The sequence below is a fragment of the Pteropus medius genome, unplaced genomic scaffold (assembly GCF_902729225.1).
Source record: "Pteropus medius unplaced genomic scaffold, Ma_sr-lr_union100, whole genome shotgun sequence".
NCBI lineage: Eukaryota > Metazoa > Chordata > Mammalia > Chiroptera > Pteropodidae > Pteropus > Pteropus medius.
In genome coordinates, this window is record NW_024351735.1 from 1,209,045 (window position 1) to 1,228,491 (window position 19,447).

Genomic DNA, 19,447 nt, shown 5'->3' on the forward strand with positions numbered 1-19,447 from the left:
CATCCAATCTCACTGGTGTCTCCACTTTCCTTTGACCTGACCTCACAAATTTCCGACTCTTGACGGAGTTGGAACTCTAGCCCAGAACGCTTTCTCTCTTCCTCTCCTTTCAGACCTTGTATCAGTTATCTACTGCTGTATGCCGAACCACTCCAAAATTTGTTGGCCTAAAACAATATTCGTTCATTTAGCCCAGGATTATGTGGGTTGGCAATTTTGACGGGGCTCTGCCAGGAGGGGTTTCTTCTGTTTACAGCTGGGATCACTGATGGCTTGGCTGGGGGCTGACTCGTCTCAGATGGCTTTAACTGAAACAGCTCATCTCTTGAAGGTGGCCTCTCTTCCTTCAGTAGGCTTAGCCTGGGCTTATTCATGGCAGCTGGATGTATTCCAAGAGAATGACCAGAAGCATGCAAGGCATGTCAAGGCCTGGGCACAGAACTGGCACCTCTTCATTGCCACTGTTATAAGGCCAGCTGAAATTCCAGGAGTGAAGGAGTAGACTCTTGATGTGAGGAGCTGAAAACTCACATTGCCAAGGACGGAGACACAGGAAGGGCAAGAATTAAGGCCATTTCTGCAAACAATCCACCACAGATAGTAAATGCCCTTTGAGGTCCACCTACGCCCTGAAGCCTTTCTTAAATACTAAACGCTGGTAGTGACCATTCCCCACAGTGCACTCCTGCTGCATTTGTAGTCCGTATCACTGAGATCATGTTATTTCATTGAGCCCAAATGTTTCACTTTTACTCCAATCTCTCCAACTAGAATGAAAGCTTATTAAAAAGCAGGGACTATATTTTACTATTCCCTTGTTTTAACCCAGTTTGGGGCACACATTAAGTACTTAATGTCAGCTGATTAATCATGGTCAGATGTAACATGCTCGCCACAGGTAACCTCAATACTGCCCAACACTGTCAGAGAGAGATGGAATTCCAGGCAATAAAAACAACAATAAAATTTTATAGCACTGGCTTAAAGAGTCATTAAATGCATACATACCCCTCTTAGTACTTTACAAAGCATTTTATCTATGATTAAACACAAACTGCTTCCTATGTTTTTTTAATGCCTTTTTTCTATGTATTTTTAAATGCCTTTACCTTTCTCCCACATTTTTTCCTACTCTCTCAGCTAAATAGTAAGGGGTAATTCTTGTGGATATTTTTTGTGCGAAGGTAGACTAAGAACTATTTGCGTACATATTTCATTTGAGTTCTTGCATTGGAGTCCTCATTTTCGAGGGCACCCATACATTGCAAGGGATGTTTCCTGCTTTGGTCCTTTTGAATAAAAGGGGAACGACATTTCTAATATGATTATCATGTGTTTGAGAGACAATATGAATAAATGCTCTTTGAAACAGAGACAATGTAATTTGTCCACATCATTGTTTTAAAAAGACAAAAATAAAAAGGTTCATTCTTGTATCCTAAAACCAGGATTCTAAAACTTTAGTGTACATCAGAGTCACTTGTGCATCAAAAAGCACAGACTGCCAGCTCCAGCCCAGAGTTTCTGACGCAGTAGGTCTAGGGCGGAGGCTGGAGAACCTGTACTCTAACAAGTTCGCAGGTAATACTGATGCTGCTGGTGGAGAAACCACACTTTGAGAACGACTGCCAAAAACTTGAGATTTATAAACTTCAACAGAAATAGTGTAATAACACTATAAATTTGCAAATATATTAGGCACTGTATTCAAATATTCCATGTCCCCTCCATCATGAATTTTTCCCATTCCAATTTTGAAAAGGAAATGTGGATTGCCTCCTTGGTCATTAGAGACTGATGCTATTTAGCAGACTTATTCTGACTAGTTAAGGAGGCATGGATGACCACCTATTGAGAGTAAAGGTGAATGCCTCCTTGAGGACTTACCTTGTTTCAGAGGTCAGCTCGAACCAAAAGGAAAACTAGGGATCAGAGCAGTTGTCATCATGCTACCTGAGAACATTTGATCTGCTCAAGCAGGGAAAAAACAGAGCAACAAAATTATGCAGGTAAATGTGAAATACTATTTTTACTAGTTTAGAAAATCTGAAGAGGAAGTCCTCAGAGCAACCTGAAAAGGTTTGCCTATCCCCACCCCAACCCCCTACATTTTATACCTGATAAATGCTTCTAAATGGTGGCTACTGAAGGGGCAACAGGAAATCCAGAGGTATTGTTATCTATTTTATCATCATTGACCAATAGCACACAGAGTGCACACCTCCGGCCATAAATCATGGAACAACTATACCCCTGGTCCTGGAGTCCTGAATTTGCAGTCTCACTAAGAAGCCTCACTTGCTTGACAGCCTGTCTTGGAGCAGACACAGAATCCAGAACAATTTAGACGTGGTGAAAACAATAAGCTGGGCTTGAGAAAAGAGCAAGTCAAAAGAACCAGTGAATTATAGACCCATAGAAGCCACCTGTCAGAAGCAAGGTGGCAAAATATCTCAGCTGAGGAGTAGCTAGAAAGTTAAGGAGACTTCATTAAATACCAGCTGCAGTATGAGTCTTCAAGAACTGGGCCAAGCCCCTTGAGTCACAGACACGGGGCCCTGGTCACTCCCATATACTCACCCACCCACCCAGCCATCCCTCCAACTATCCATTTCTTTAATTATATAATTATAAATGGCAATACTATGTAGCATAAGGTGGCAATAGAGAGATGAAAGGCTCCTGCCCCGAGGAATCTCAGAACCTAAGCAAAATAAGTCAAAAGAAAAAATAGAGAACCATGTGATTTCACTCATGTGAGGGATATAAAACCGAAAGCAACAAATGAACAAGATAAACAAAAACTCATAGACACAGACAACAGAACAGTGGTTACCAGAGAGAAAGGAGGGTGGGAGCGTAGAAAAGAGTAAAGGGGGTCAAATATTGGAGATTTGACTTTGGATGGCAATATACAGACAAGGTGTTATAGAACTGTATACTTGAAATCTATATAATTTATTAACCAATGTCACTCCAATAAATTTAATTAAAAAGAACTTTTAAAGAACCTAGTGCCATTAATTTCCATACTTTGATACTACATGAAATCCTGTAGATTTCACGTATTTCGGCCCACCTGAGAAGGAGGAAGGAGAACGAAACCAAGAGGATTTCTTTCTCGCTTTTCTTGTGATTCAAGACATCTTTGAACTTTGTGGCAAGTATGGAAGATCAAAAAGTCTCATTTAAGTTCATTTCCTTAACTCACCAAGCAACAGCCCTACCAGACAACCAAGAGATGAACATTCACTGGACATATGCATTGGGAAATATATGTAACGTATAGAGACATAACTGGCCTGCTGTCAGATTCCAATTCTGCTATTTATCAGCCCCATAACCCTAGGAGAGTTTATGAATCTTCTGAGCCTGTTTTCTTATTAAGTAAGCATAATACCTGCTTTATTTCATAGGACCTTTGCAAGGATTAGAATAGATTAATATATCTATTCTAATATCTTGTATATCTATTCTATATCTATGAAAATTCTTGAGGAACTCCATTGTTATACAAAATACAATGTGGATAAATGAAATCTAGCCCTCAAGAATCTCCCAACCTAGTAATAAAGACAGCACATTTTGGAAATTGACTTAAACTTGCTTATATGTCAAATTCCTTTATTGTCAGAGCTCATAACTTCCCAGGGATGCTTTATTACATTATTAGACATATCTAACTATATAAAAGTGCTTTTCTATAACAGGCTGTAAAGTATTTATTTAGGACCTGGTCATAAAATTCAAACGGTGATTCTCTGATGTGCAACAAAGTCATAGCACTATTTGTTTAGATTAAGTCAGCCACGATTGCTGGTCTGAGGCTGGCAGCCGTGTCTCTCCATCATCTGTCCCATCTGTTTGCATAAATTAATGATTTTCTTTTGAAGGAGATTTATTGATGTTTACCATTGTTGTTGTTGTATGTATGTATGTATGTATGTATGTATGTATGTATCTGTTTTCCGAAGGAGAAAAGAGGGACCTAGGGAAGAAGAAGAGAGAGGAGGAGGAGGAGGAGGAAAACAGGACAGTATGGGCTGTCTTCCCCATGCCAGCTCAGAACAAGGGATGATCCTTCCAAGGACAAAATCACAAGCGAAAGCTGATGTGGCTATTTTATGAAGAATGTTATAAAACTGAAAACATTATAAAAAGTATGTTACTCTAAAACACCGGTGAAAAAGTTAAAAAGCGTGAGAGGGAGTGTGGGAGGGAAAGACTGCTTTCCAAGACTGCTTTCCGTTTCTGAGAAGGACCACTGCAGATGTGTCCTGCAGGAACTAAGGGGGAACAAGACAGCTGTGGGAATGTCACTGTGCTTGTCAGGGAAGTGGGGGAGCTACGTTCTCATGGCAGTGCCTCTTAAGAAAGATGATAGAACAGAAAAGAGCAAATTTTCCCCACGAATGTGAGGCAGCACCCCTGGTGGGAATCCACAGCCATTACCATGGCACGCTTTGGAAGAGCTGGTGGAGAAAGGTGGATATCAAGCCACAACCCTGTAATTACACCCATATAAGCTATTGTCCCTCTTTGGGGACAATAAGATGATGAATATTCATGTTATTACTAACATTATCATTAACTAACACAATACTGTGAGGTAGAAAAGAGATTATTATCATTATTCTGCAGTTTATTGAAGCCAGTTGTTGAGATCAAATACTGTTTATATTTTATCACTTCTCCTTGAGCAAAAGTTTCTCTCTTATGCTTTACTAGTAGAGAAGCACTATCAATAGATAACATATACACCCAACAGAAATATGCTACTTAAATCCTATATACATTATACATAAATCTCCTCAAAAACTGACTTGAAAATTTCATTGTGCACTGACATTTAAGAATAATGAATATGAATTTTATTTATTTATAGGAATATTTTTGGAACTTGTTGTTGCTATTTACAAATATGCCAAATTCGAAGAAAGAAGAGATTTGATGGTTGAGTTCCATCTTTCTCAGTGGTAAAAATAAACGACATTTTCATTTTCCTTCCAATTATTCCAGAAAGATTCAATGGATATTCTTAAAATTTCTAAGAAATTTTCCTAGGAATGAATACAACCTGGGAAGAAACTTTTTTTTGAAAACCTTATAGGAAATTATATGGTCATACTTGTAATAGAATATTTTTCTAAACTTTTACAGTGACATACCCCAACTGAGTCAAAAAAAAAAAAAAGAAAGAAAAAGAAAAAAGCAAATTATAAATAGTGAGACTCAATGATACAATCCTAATATTCCATTTTTGACAATTCGACAGTTATTTCACTATGGAAGCCCTCAAAATCATCCTTCCCTTGAAAGGAATAGGATATAGATGGCAAATTCAATCACATAGAGAGAAAACTAACAGATGTTCAAAACTTAGGTGGAACTGCTGTCCACCTTACATTGTGCATCTCTTTCCATGAAAATAGAATACTTTAACTTTGTCAGTTTTGTTTTCCTTTGGTTTCACAGATTGTTCTGCTTTAGAACAGTCCACACATGCTGATAGAAAGACATTTTGTATTCCTTAACACAAACATAACTCCATAAAAACCATAATTACTTTATGTCAACTTCTATTCTGCAGTTTTAGTAAAAGTCTCAGTATGGTAGAGTTCGTTGCTAGGTTGAGTGGGGCACTAAAGTGTAGGAACCTGAAAAACAAAGACACGTAATAAAAGAGATCAAAGCAAGATAAATCATTAACTTTCTGCCTTTCTAGTAGGTTTTGCACCAGTTTTTACTATATCTACTCGTGAAAGAGTGGTATATATAAATATTTTATTACTCACTCTCTAACCCTGAGTGCCACATTAGAACATCATAAACTTTTCCCATTAGATTATGTTTTGAATCATAGAGAAATACATCAAATGTTAGACCAGGAATGAACCCTAGATATTTAGTCAAAGTTCTTAATTGTATAAATGATAAAAAGGGTCTGGTAAGCTGATTACCTTCCCCATGGTCATAAAGCTCATTGTTTTCAAAAGTAGGTTTAGAATTCAGGCCCTTGCTCTCCCAATTCTATGCTTTGCCCATGAGCCACAATAGTTTAATTAAAAACCACGTCATAAGCTTCCCCCAAAAGCCTAGACTTTTCTTTCAAAATTCATTTCTGTAAGTGATAGTATTCACAATCTTAGCACCTCAGAAATGCTGAGTTCTCAGTACCTAAAATGCTAAATTCTCCATCACAAATGTTTCCTCTTACACAAGTAAGAGTGGTCAAGCACTAAGCAAGCACTGAGCAGCTTACTGGCCTCTTCTCCTAAGAACACTATTTCCAAAAAACAACAAGCAACAGATTACTACTTATTGTCCCTGTTTATTGAGTGTGTCATTTTTCCATAGCTAAGATCCTGCTGGATGTAAGAAATAGGCTTAAGTCGGGGCATGAAAGAGTTAAAATCTTTTCCATTATCTTTTTCGGGAATGCATCAGTGTTGGTTCCCAACTCTGGAATTCCCCAGGTGAAATCCAAAACTAGTCCCCATACATGGAGGGCAAAGAGAGATCAAAGAGTCAGACCATCCAGATTAGTAGGTGGCAGCTTTAATAAGCAGGGAAAGTTACCTAAGAGATTGTAACTCATTTCTTTGTTTTAATGGAGTACATCCTTCAGTAGCCTCCTGTGAAAGAGTTCATGAGAGTAAATGGTGGTTTAAGACTGTCCCTACACTTCACTGGCAATTAATCTGTTCTTACACTACATTGAGAACTTGGCTGGGTATAGATTTCTAGGTTGGAAATTGTTTTCCTTTAGAATGTAGAAAATATTGCTCCATTGTTCTTTCTTAGTATTGTTTTTTGAAATCTGAAGCCATTCTAATTCCTGTTCTTTATATTCCAATCTCAGAGGAAATAATTATACATAAAAATATGTTTTTATATATATATAAATATATATATATATGTACATACACATATTGTTTACAAATACGGGATAATGCTTTTTTCACTAATTATAATGTCACCAGACTTAATTTCATGTCAATAAAAGTATTTATATAATATCTTGTTTAGGGCTATCTAGTATTCCATTTATGCTATACTTAATTTAATCACTCTTCTATGTATGGATATTTAGATTATTTACAGTTTAGTAAGATTGAGAACAAATATATAATTAAAAGCCTTTTAGCTAAATCTTTGCATAGATTCTCAATTATTTATTTACTAAGTATAAGTTGATCAGTAACTGAAAAGCATAAGACTTTCCCTCATCTTTAAAATGGAAATATTATTTGTTTCATAGACTGGTTTGGGGATTTAAGTAAGTAAATCACCTAATACATAATGGGTAAAAATAACTTCTCATATTCTCTCTACATTTATATAACCTACAATCAGAGTTATGCATACTAGACTTTATTTAAAAAATCACTGAAAACAAAAGTTCGGTTTTTAAACACTGCCATCATTTGAACTTGTACTTTTTACTCTTAGCTATTTTCTGTTTTCATTTTCTTTGTATCTGGTTCTGATCTTAATAGAAGTAAAAGTCCCATGGCTACATAGCCCAGATATAAGTTTTAAAGTATTTTTGCACTTTTCTAAAGTGAAACTAACAAATACGTATTATGTGCCAGTTTATAGGCCTCAAAAAATGTATTAGTTTATAGATATGGCTCATTTTTTTTTTTAAATCCAGAATAACATTATCTAACTTAGTCACCAACTTTATTCACCACATTTAATATTGGACTACTTTTGGCTATTTCCAAAACTGGAATTTATTCTCAAAGAATGAATATTTGCTACTCTTGAGCACATACAATAGAATGTGATAAGCAGCACAGTTGGGTGGAAAGAACAATGAGAAGTGAATCAGAACTTGCTTCAAAATTCAGCCTGTCATTACCAACTACATAACCTAAAGAAAGTCATATGATCTCACTGAACCCATTTTTTTTTTCTACAAAATAATGATGCAGGCATCTGCCTTGTTACCTTTTAGAGCTGTTGTTGATACCTGCTTCCCGTGACAAAATGCACAAACCCCAGACTGAGCTGGAAATACAAAACTGGGTAAAAAGAAAAGAGGCCCTGACCCTCCCTAGGTAACAGAATGAAAATAATATTGTCTGTGAAAGCATTTAAAGTTTTTTTCATGCTCCCAATATGATGTCCACCCTAGAATCATGGGATAATTCAGAACCCAATTCTAAGACTTTTTATTAACTTTATGATTAATCATGGGAGTAGGCAATACAACAGTATCTTAAGGACGAAGCTTCTAAAAGTTACTAAGGGATAAACCTCCCAATTTACTGTGATGGCTTTCAAAATTCCCTTCTAATTCAGCTATTCTCTCCCCTAGTACATCCCCTGTGTGACTCCTTCAAAACTCTTATCATACTTTGTAAGGATCTACCTGGAGGATAGGTCCGAAGATGCTCCTCTACCAGACCTCAGAGTAGCCTGGTGACCTGCTGGGCCCCTGAAGCATGCACTGCTGGCCCAGGAGCATGTGAAACCCTCCTGTGGATCAAACTACAGGCTTGTTCACTGCTTATTACCAATGTCCTTTGCATCATACTGCATTAATACTATAAAAGAGATTACAAAAATCTCACAAAGCAATTGAAAGAAAGGTACAGAATTCTGTTTAGCAAGCTAAACACATGTTAAAATGTGGACGATGCTTTAATTTACCCAAGACAAACACAATTTTCATGTTACTATTTAAAGTGAATATCTACCAACCTTCAAAAAAAAAAAAGAATTCTAACTATAACCTTTCCATTATTGCATGTTAAGAAATATAGGATAGTAAATGTTAAAGAGAGGGATAAACCCAAATAAGCTAAGACACTACTCTGGAGTACTGGAAAGAGAGGGAAAAAAGCTTTGAGATATGCCCTGCTAACCTCAAATGTATTTACCTCATTTTAAGGTCTCTTTAGTCCCATGAAAATATAAAGCACAGTCAAACATACTTAATGAGGAAGACTCACTAGGCGCACAGCTTACTACATTTCCCAGCCTGCCTTGTAGTCAGGTGCAGCCCTGTGACTGAGTTTCTAGCCAACAGAAGGTGAGCAGAAATTATGTGCATCACTTCCAGGCCTGGCCCACGAGCATCCTTCTTGCTGTCTGGAAGAAATATAACCCCTGGGTGCTTCATCTTGTGCTGAAGAAGGAGTCTCCATTAGTCTGACTGAGTTACCCAACTGGAAGAGGACCACTCTACTCATTTATTTACCCATCCAATATCACCATAGGAACAAGAAAGAAACTTCTACTACATTTTCTACAGAACATTTTGGGAGCTGGCTACTCTAAATATAAATAATAGATTCCAACAGAAATTTTTTAAAATTGAAAAAATAGAGCATATGTTTTGAAAATATTTTGAGTCGTGCTGGTGTCATTAAAATTCTTGAGAGGAAATAGAATGGTAGTTATGAGTTTGAGCTTTGCAATCAGATGGGCCTGAGGTTGAGTCCATGTTTACCACTAGCCAGATATGTGGTATTGATCAAGTTTCCCTAAGCCTCAGTTTTGGTTTTTTTTAATGTACAATATCGAGATAGTAATAGATCTATTTCATAGTATTGCTGTTTATCACAGTGCTTGGCACATAATAAGTGTTCAAGAAAAGCTGGTTATCATTATTATTTGTTTTTTCACAATAGAAAAGAGAAGTTTTATTAGAAGGAAAAGTACACTTCCAGACGTGAAGTGGGCCCGAACAAGAGAAGAATGGCTCAAAGGCCTGGTTATTGTTATTTTTAAAAATTAAATTATAACAGTCATTAGCACTGTTATAAAGTAATTCTGGCTTTCCTTCCAGGAAAAAGTGGGATTGCCTTTCCCTTCCCACCCCTTAGAGTTATTTGTATTCATGTGATCTATTTTGCCCAATGAAATAAGACTGGGAATGACATGTATCATTGCCGGGTAGAAGTTTTAGGAGTCAGCATGCATTTAAAACACTATCTCTTTTTTTTCTGGGACAGCAATGGTAACGATCCAGCTAGTGTCTGCTCTGTCAGCTTGGGTCCCAGAGTGAGGAAAACACCAGTCAACCCTTGATGTATATGTAGCATGGCCAAGAAATAAATTCTTATTGCTTTAAACAACTGGAGATTTGCAGAGTTATTTCTTACTAGCCCCTCCTGGCATATACAGGAACAAATATTCATATGGTAAGTTAGTTTTAAAAATGGTTTCACTGTTTTATAGCACTTCTAATAATAATATCTGACAATTATAGAGTGCTCACAATATTCCAAGAACTGCTATGCACTTTATATGTGTTAACTCAGCCATTTCCACAATAACCCAATGAGAAACCTGCAGTATTCTTATTGCCACTTGGTAGGAACAGAAAAATTAAGCAACTTGCCCAAGGTTACATAGCCAGTATATAGTAGAAACCAGTGTTAAACCAGCCCCTCTGACTCTTGAGGCTGTGCTATTCACCTTGCATCTAATACTTCCCGAAGTAGAAGTCATGGCGTACCTCCCAGGCCCCTGCTATAGGACCAAGGCTCTCAGTTCATCAGTCATTAGAGTGTTGGCTATCACTGGACTGCTCAGAACATGGTTCCTCCCTGGAATTCACCCTTAGGCAAAGAGAGCTGCCTCACCCAAGTTAGGTTTTTCCCTAAAGGACTGGCAGAGATTGTTGCACCTCCATTTACACCGCAGTTGGAATTCAGCTTGTCCCTTTGCCATTTCCTGCTTTCCTCCCATTGTTCCCTGATGCATTCCCCAATAAATGTTCTTCATTTAAATCTCAGAGGCTCAGAGTATGTTAAACTGCATATCTCCTTGTATAATGCTACACATGTACATAAACATACACACTGACTACATGTTAACTTGGTGCACAATTAATTGCCAAATGACTGTCATAGATCATGTGAGTTCAGGGAAAGTAAAGATCACTCGGCTGTCTAGAGGAGATTGGAATGATGAAACCTCTCACAAGATAATGGAGATATAGAATCTTTTACTTTCTCAATCGAAACAGTACACTTCATTTCTCATAAATGTCACCTGTAGTGATTTAGATCCAGAAAAAGGTCAAAAAGGGAACCACATATTTTGTAGATAACAAATGATAGTTGGTCTTCATTATGACTTTTGTTCATACTTGTAAGTAGAAATTAGAAGTTGTCTCAAGGTTACATAATTCATAAGCTGGTACTCTTCATCTCTTTCTTGAAGACAGATGTCTCAAGAGACTGGAAGGTATGTATCGTTATTGTACCAAATATTACATATCTCTGTGTTTTAGTTATACATAAGGATGCTATTGAAAACTGATGTCTTAAATTGATTTTGATTTCTAAGAAATGATAAATAGAACCTAAATTTTAATTCATGACACATCGGCTCTCTTGCATATCTTAGCTTGCTTGACACCTACTTCCAACAAAATTTAAAATGAGCCAAGCATATTTCTGATGTGTTTCTTTTACCACAATTGAGTATTTATCACAATTTAAGATCTGTCCTAATATCTATTGTCTACATTTCCTCAAAAGGGAAATACATGTTATAAGTCCTGAAATAAATAAGCAGTTCATAGTGGTAGTCACAAAACAGGCCAAATTATAAAACCAAAAGATTCTAAATGAATCTGTATAATTTAAAATAAACATTAATACCTATTTTGCATTGATATATGCATACCTTATACATTGTACTTTCTGATTACATACCTTTCCTACATGTTGATATAGATAAATGGCTAATTTTATATAGAGTACATGAGAAATTAGATTTTAAATTTTCTTCGTTATAGATTGTCTTAGGCTGTTCAGGCTGCTATAAAAATACCATAGACTGGGTGGCTTAAACAACAGAAATTTATTTCTCACAGTTCTGAAGGCAGGAAGTCCAAGATCAGGTTGCTAGTATGGTTGGATTCTAGTGAGAGCTCTTTTACTGGTTTGCATATGGCCACCTTCTCCTTGGATCTTTACACGGCAGAGAGAGAGCGAAAAAGCAAGCTCCTGTGTCTCTTCAAAAAAGGGCACTAATCCCAGATGAAGGCTCCACCCTCATGACCTAATTACATCCCAAAGACCCCGTCTCCAAATACCATTACACTAGTATTAGGGCTTCAACATATGAATTGGGGGAGAGGGGAGACACAAATATTCAGTCCTTAGAAAATATTCTTATTCTTAATCTAACCAAAGAAGTTTTAATTCAGCAATGAAAACTTAATATATAGCTTATATTGTCCATAGAATTTTTTTAAAGTTTAAATCAGTGTGGAGCTTGCACTTACAAAATTGGTAACAAAACAAAGCCTTTCTTTACCATCATTTTGAAATGTAAATAAGAATTGTATTCTTTATTGGCTGCTTTAATTGTGTTGAATGTACATTAAATTATGTTAATGCTTCAGTGAGGACATATTTATGCATTTATATTACTACCCATTGAACAATTGCTTTCTTTTTCCATAATTACGAATAGGAATAGGATATATGCAGTCTGTAAATTAGAGTAGTACTTGAGAGCAACCCCTTGGAGTAACCAAGAAAAGAACAGCTAGAGAGAGTGGAAATGTCAAATTATAGGATATTTTCAAAGAAACAGTCTATAAAAAAATTGCAAGTGCCTGAGACAATTCAAACTAATCAAAGAACTACTGGAATGGTAGTTCTTAAGAGATTTGGTTTAGTGCCTAGAAAAGAATTATCTAAAATTAGCATATCAATTATTTGCGGGTAAACAGTTGCTTTTCCTCCAGCTTTAGAGCATATAAAAACAATTTGTTTATTAAAGTAATTTGTAAATCTCCCCCTCAGCAATCTTATTTTATGTATTAACTTGGACACATTAAAGTAAGGTTTGCTACGTACTCGCCTCCCAGGTGCATGCCTTCCATTTAGCTATAACACAGTCTGTTTATTTATGGTATCAACTGCTAGACTTCCAATTCATCTTCATTATCTGAAAGGCACATATTATACTTTTTTGTCCTGCAAATGCTTCTCCTATCAAAATAAATTTTCTCATTAAAATGCCTATGCATAAAAATAAAAGTATTTAATTTAAAACAAGGTTTTAAATAACGGCCTTTCTAAATATAATAAGGCATTTTCCTTACTATATTTTACATCCTATAATTACTTGATCCAATCCTGGGATTGCCCAGGACAGAGTAGTTCAAATTAAGTGGTTCAAAAATCCTCCTGAGAAGAAGAATATCTCAAAACTTGTCCTTGACTCTCAACCAGGCACATTCACCAACAACAAACTCTGACATAGAATAAGTGAAAGTAAAAATAATCATGATTAGAGTAGATATTTTTAGTTAAGAGGTTATATTAAACAGAAAAGTGATTTCTGTTTTTAAAAAGTTATGAAATAGTTCCTTCTCAAAATAGTTATTGACAATATTAAACTTCATTAATTTCTTTTCAAATTATTACAAATTCTCAACTTAAAAAACGGGCAAATATTAAAATATTTATTACTATAAATAGTTTAGATTACAAGGCAATAATCAGGTTGGTATATCTTATATAAATCAGTTACTCTTCATAATTATGAAAAAGGATGATATGGCATATGGGTTTAGAAGACAGGCTCTGGAGCCAGATTATCTGAGTTCATATCTTGACTTCACCACTTCTTAGTTATGTGATAATAGGTTCATTTAACTAACTCCCTATACCTCAGGTTCCTCATCTAATAAAAGGAGATGATCATAATTATACCTACCTCTTAGAATTATTATAAGGATTAAATGTATTAATACGTGTAAAGCAATTAGAACAGTGCTTAGCACACAGTAATAACTCAAAAAGCATTATATCCAGTTTTGCCAGTTAACTTTTCATACTGAAGTTGGCTTATAAATCTCCCAAAATTTTATGTCCTAGTGTAGAAATTCATATAATCTATTACATGTACAGATGTTTTTTAAGCTTCCTACCATTGAAAAATGTGTATATAACATTTTGACATTTAAAAAAAATTGAGAGGATTTTTTAGAAAAGCTTGATGTCATAAAGAATTGTGACCTACTTACGTCTGGTCTGTGAATATTCCAGCCTTTCATACCTGAAGTTCAGAACATAAGGAACACGCCACACTGTGCTGCATCCCGATCTCTGCAGCTCATCGTTCTTTCTTTAACAATGATACCTAGAAGAAGGCTCCAGGATAATATAGCTGCCCTCCAAGTAAGCAAACTAAAACATTCAGGAATGTGTACCCACAATCTCGTATACCATCCTTTGGACCCCTCAAGCATCTATCATTCATCAATTTATGTCAATCCTTCTAAAATCATGTTCTATTTTTAATCTATACTACCCTAAGAGGATGGTAAGCTAAATAGGTATATTACTTTCTTTTTATATTTGTCCTGAAAACTATACTTTTAACCTAAAACCATAAAACTTCTAGAAGAAAACATAGGCAGTAAACTTTCTGACACTGCTACTAATAATTTCTTTTCAGATACATCTCCTCAGGCAAAGGAAACAAAAGAAAAAATAAACACATCAAACTACATCAAACTAAAAAGTTTTTTTCACAGCAAAGAAAACTATCAACAAAACGAAAAGACAACCTACTGAACAGAAAATACTCACTTATGACACATCTAATAAGGGGTTAATGTCCTAAATATATAAAGAACTCATACAACTCAACAACAACAAAAAACAATCCAATTAAAAACTGGGCAGAAGACCTAAATAGATATTTCTCCAAAGGAGATGTACAGATGGCCAATAGACATATGAAAAGATTCTCAGGGTCACTAGTCATCAGAGAAATGCAAATTAAAATCACAATGAGATATCACCTGACACCTGTCAGAATGGCTATCATTAATAAATCAAAAAACTACAGTGTTGATGAGGATGTGGATGGGATTATAAATTGGTACAGTCACTTGGAAAACAAGTCTGGAAGGTCCTCAAAAGATTAAAAATGGACCTACCTTTTGACCTAGCAATTACACTTCCAGGTATTTATCCAAAGAAAACCAAAACAATAATTCATAAAGATCTATGCACTCCTAAGTTCATGGCAGCCCTAGTCACAATAGCCAAGATATGAAAGCAACCTAAATGCCCATCGATAAACATTAGATAAAGAAGTTATGGTTCATATACACAATGCAATATTACTCAGCCATTAAAAAAAATGAAATCCTACCATTTGCAATGACGTAGATGGACCTAGAGATTATTGTGCTGAGTGAAAAAAGTCAGATACAGAAAGATAAATACCATAAGATTGCACTTATATGCGGAATCTAAGGGACAAAAAGAATAAACTAATTGAAAACAGACTAACAAATATAGTGAACAGCCTCATGATGGCCAGAGGGGAAGGAGGTTGAGGGGGCTAGAAGAAAGGGGTGAAGAGTTAAAGAAGTACAAATTAGTAGTTGATAGATGATCACAGGGATGCAGAGTATGGCACAGGGAATGCAGTTAGCATTAATGTAATGGCTAGGTGGAGAGCCAGAGGAGAGAAAGAGTAATCAGGGGGATCATTTCATAAATTATATAAATGTCTAACTAATATACTATATACTTGAAACTAATAATAAAATAAAATGCTAAAAGAACTATACTTTTAATCTTCATTTAGTGTCTTTTTGTTCTAGAATTTCACGAATTAACATTAATTCACATTAATGTTAGTCATATATATAGCATACCAGTTGAAAGACATTCTGGATCTTTTGAACTTAGTTCCTCTGAATTTATCAAACTACCTAAACACCTACATGCAAACTTCTCAATTTAGTACAAATAACCAAATTAGTTTGACTCAGGTGCGACCCAAACTTCTTTTCCTCCTTCCCTCCCTTCTTCCCTCCCCAACTTCCTTCCTTCCATTCTTCTTTCCTTCTTTCTTCCTTTCTTCTTCTCTTCTTTATTTCTTATAAATATTTACTGAATATCTCTATATTCTAGATATATTTATAGGTGCCAGGGATACTAACAAAATCACTTGCAATCATGGAGTATATATTTTAGTAAGTTTTATGTATAATTTATCTATTGCTATGCAACAATGTTACCCTAAACCTTGTACTTTAAGAAAATACACGTTTATCATGTCACAGATTCTGTGGGTCAGAAGTGTGAGCACAGCTTAACTGGGTCCTCTGCAATGCTGCAGGCAAGGTGTTAGCATGGACTGCACTCTCATTTGAGGTTCAAGTAGGGAAGAATCTGCTCCCTAATTCATGTGATTGTTGGCAGTATTCAGTTGCTTGAAGGCTACTGGACTGAGGACCTCAGTCTCTTATTGGCTGTTGGCCAGAGGCTGCTCTCAGTTTCTTGCCATGCGACCCTCTTTATGGACAGTTTATAGCATGGCAGCTTGCTTCTGCAAAACCAGCAAGAGAAAGAAAGTCTCCTTGTGGAATTCAATTTTATGTAACATGATTGATTTCTGTAATCATGTACATCCATTAATTTTGCCATATTCTATTGGTTAGAAGCAAGTCAGTCTCACCTACACTCAAGGGGAAGTGATGACATAAAGGCATAGATACTGGGAGGTAGGAATCATGGAGTAACCATGCAGTCTGTCTGCTACAGTTTACCTTCTGATCCCCAATGATTCATATTCTTTCCATGTGCAAAATATATTTACCCCATCCCAAGGTCCCTCAGAGTCCATCCAATCACGGTATCTACACAAAGTCTGGAATTTCATCATCATGTCCAGGTAATGATGAGGCTATTTAGGTTACTCTGTCAATTCATAAAACTAAAAGGATAAGTTAACCATCCCTGTTACACACACTCAACTTACAATGGTCTGACAGGCATAAGAAAATATCTATAAAGATATATACATTCCTTTTCAGAAAGGGAGAAATAGAGATAAAGAAGTCCCAAGTCCATGGCAGTTCTAAAATTCATCCAGGCAAACGTTGAGAGTTCCTTGACTAGATTTCAAAACCTGGGGTAATTCTTCATGGCTCTTATTTATGCCCTCTTGGCTCTTGGCTTTGATCTCTGATACTATTTTGCAATGGACTTGATCAAAGTAACATTTTGAAAAAAAAAAAAGAAAAAGAAAAAAGATCACCTTTAAAGTAACAAATATGCCATGTATTTAATATTTTTTCTCCTAAAAGCTGAAGGTGCTTTCTTAGACAGTATCAAATTAAATATTATTACAGTCTATGGCCATGCCACCCTGAACACGCCCGATTCCGTCTGATCTCGGAAGCTAAGCAGGTTTAGGCATGGTAGTACTTGGATGGGAGGCCACCTAGGAAGACCAGGTTAAAAATTTTTATATATATATATATCATTAAAGCCATGGAAGAAAGATTAGTGTCCTCTGAGTCATATTTCTGTGTGTGTGTGTGTGTGTGTGTGTGTGTGTGTGTGTGTGTGTGAGAAAATTAACACGTTTGCATCTAAGTATTTTAAACAGCCTGTTTCTTGATTTTTGCCTGTAAAATTTGGGGAGGATCCAACAGCCTCTTTCACTTTTTACTTTCTTTGCCTCTTTTAGTCCAAGCTAGCATTTGCTTTTGCTAAAACAATTTTCTCACATATTTTGTAGGTCTTATGTGAGTTTCACTGAACTTCACACCATTGGACAAAGGGACAATGCATCTAAGTCTCCTAAAGGTCCATGATTTGATTAAAAATTTTTATGAGGCACAATCTTAATCTCTTGGAAAGGTCCTTTGTGTAACTTGAATACAACTCATCTTTTGGTCTGAAGTTTTAACAAAAGGTTGCACAGTCACACCCTCATCTTTTCCTCTAGACCTTGCATTTATGACAGGGCTTGGAACCATTTCTCAAATTTAGTGTCTTTTGCTTCTGAATAAACTGCAGGTTTCCCAAATCACCAAGCCCTGGTTCCTTTTTGTTTGGCAGTCCTTCCCTCAGTTTATCTCCCTCCTACATTTTCCCAAACTGGAAGAAAACAGGCAGCATATTCAACACTTTTATTAAAAATCTCCTTAGCTAGATAACTAAGCACATCTAAAGCTTATAATTTATTTTTTCACATACTTGCAGGAGACAATTTTTCTGAAATTTCTGCTGTTACATAGACTCCTCTTTCTCCAGCTTCCAATAACCTATTCCCCATTTCCTTTTGAACTCTTATCAGCAGCATCCTTAAAGTCCAGATTTCTATGACCAATCTGATATAGGCAATTTAGGCTTTCTATACCAGGCTCCTCAAAACTTTTCCAGCCTCCACCCACTGCCCAGTTTCACGGTCACTCCTACATTTTTGGGTATTTGTTATAACATCACCCCACTACTGTTACCAAAATATGTTTTAATAATCTACCTATTACCACAAACTTAGTACATTAAAAAAACACAATTATTATGTCACAGTTTCTGTGAATCAAGAGTCTGAGAACAGCTTAGCTGGCTATTCTGCAAGGCTACAACCCAGGTGTTGGCCGGGTAGTCTCATCTGAAGGTTGCACAGAAAAAGATCCACTTACTTACTCACATGTTGTTAGTAGTATTCAGTAGCTTATAGGTTGCCAAACTGCAGGCCTACATTTCTTGCCATGTGGACTTTTTATAACATATCAGCTTGCTTATTCAAAGTTAGCAAGACAGAGAGGGAGTCTACTCACAAGCCAGGCATTACAATCTGATATAATGTAAGCACAAGCATATAAGCACATATATCCCATCACTTTTGCTATATTCTATTGGTTAGAAACAAGTCATGGCTCGTGTCCACACTCAAAGGGAGGAGACTTTATATTCTCATGGGATGACCCTAGAATGTGTCCTCCACACACCAGGACAAGGCTATCCTATGTGCATCAGTGAAATTTTAACCAAAATCTACATTTCTTCTCAACTCTCATTTTAGGGGTTTAGCATGTTATATAAAGTTTCTCAAATCAGCTTCCATGTTTGTGAAATAACTCTTTCCATTTTCACTAAATAGATACATCAAGCAGCTATATAAGATGACTGGAAAATGTAATGGTATTTTGGAAATACAAATACTACCAAAAACATCACAGGTTATAATGCAGAGATTTGAGCTCAATAAAAATGGAGGAGAAACTCACCAGGATGAAGCAGATATGAAAAATTAGCTAAGGACATGAATATGCAAAAGTGCCCTATTGGTTTTCCTTATTTTAAAATGAATTCAGGTGAAAAGAAAACTCTTAAGATTGGCAATAAGGATGAAGATATTTTAGATAATTATGTGAGAAATGTGTGGTTTTAAGAAAATGCTTACTATTAATAAAATTATAAATGATAAAATATATGCTATGATAATGAGGCCTATATACCTGTGCTTTCAGTATTTTATTATTCATATCTGTTTATGCTGCCTGAGGAAAAAATTTTAATTAAAAAAATTCCTACAACAATTAAGATAATGCAGGTATCATCAAGGATAATTTAAATCTACATACCACTGGATTAAATAGAGATGACTTCAGCATGGTAGTTTGCTGTCAACAAACTACATT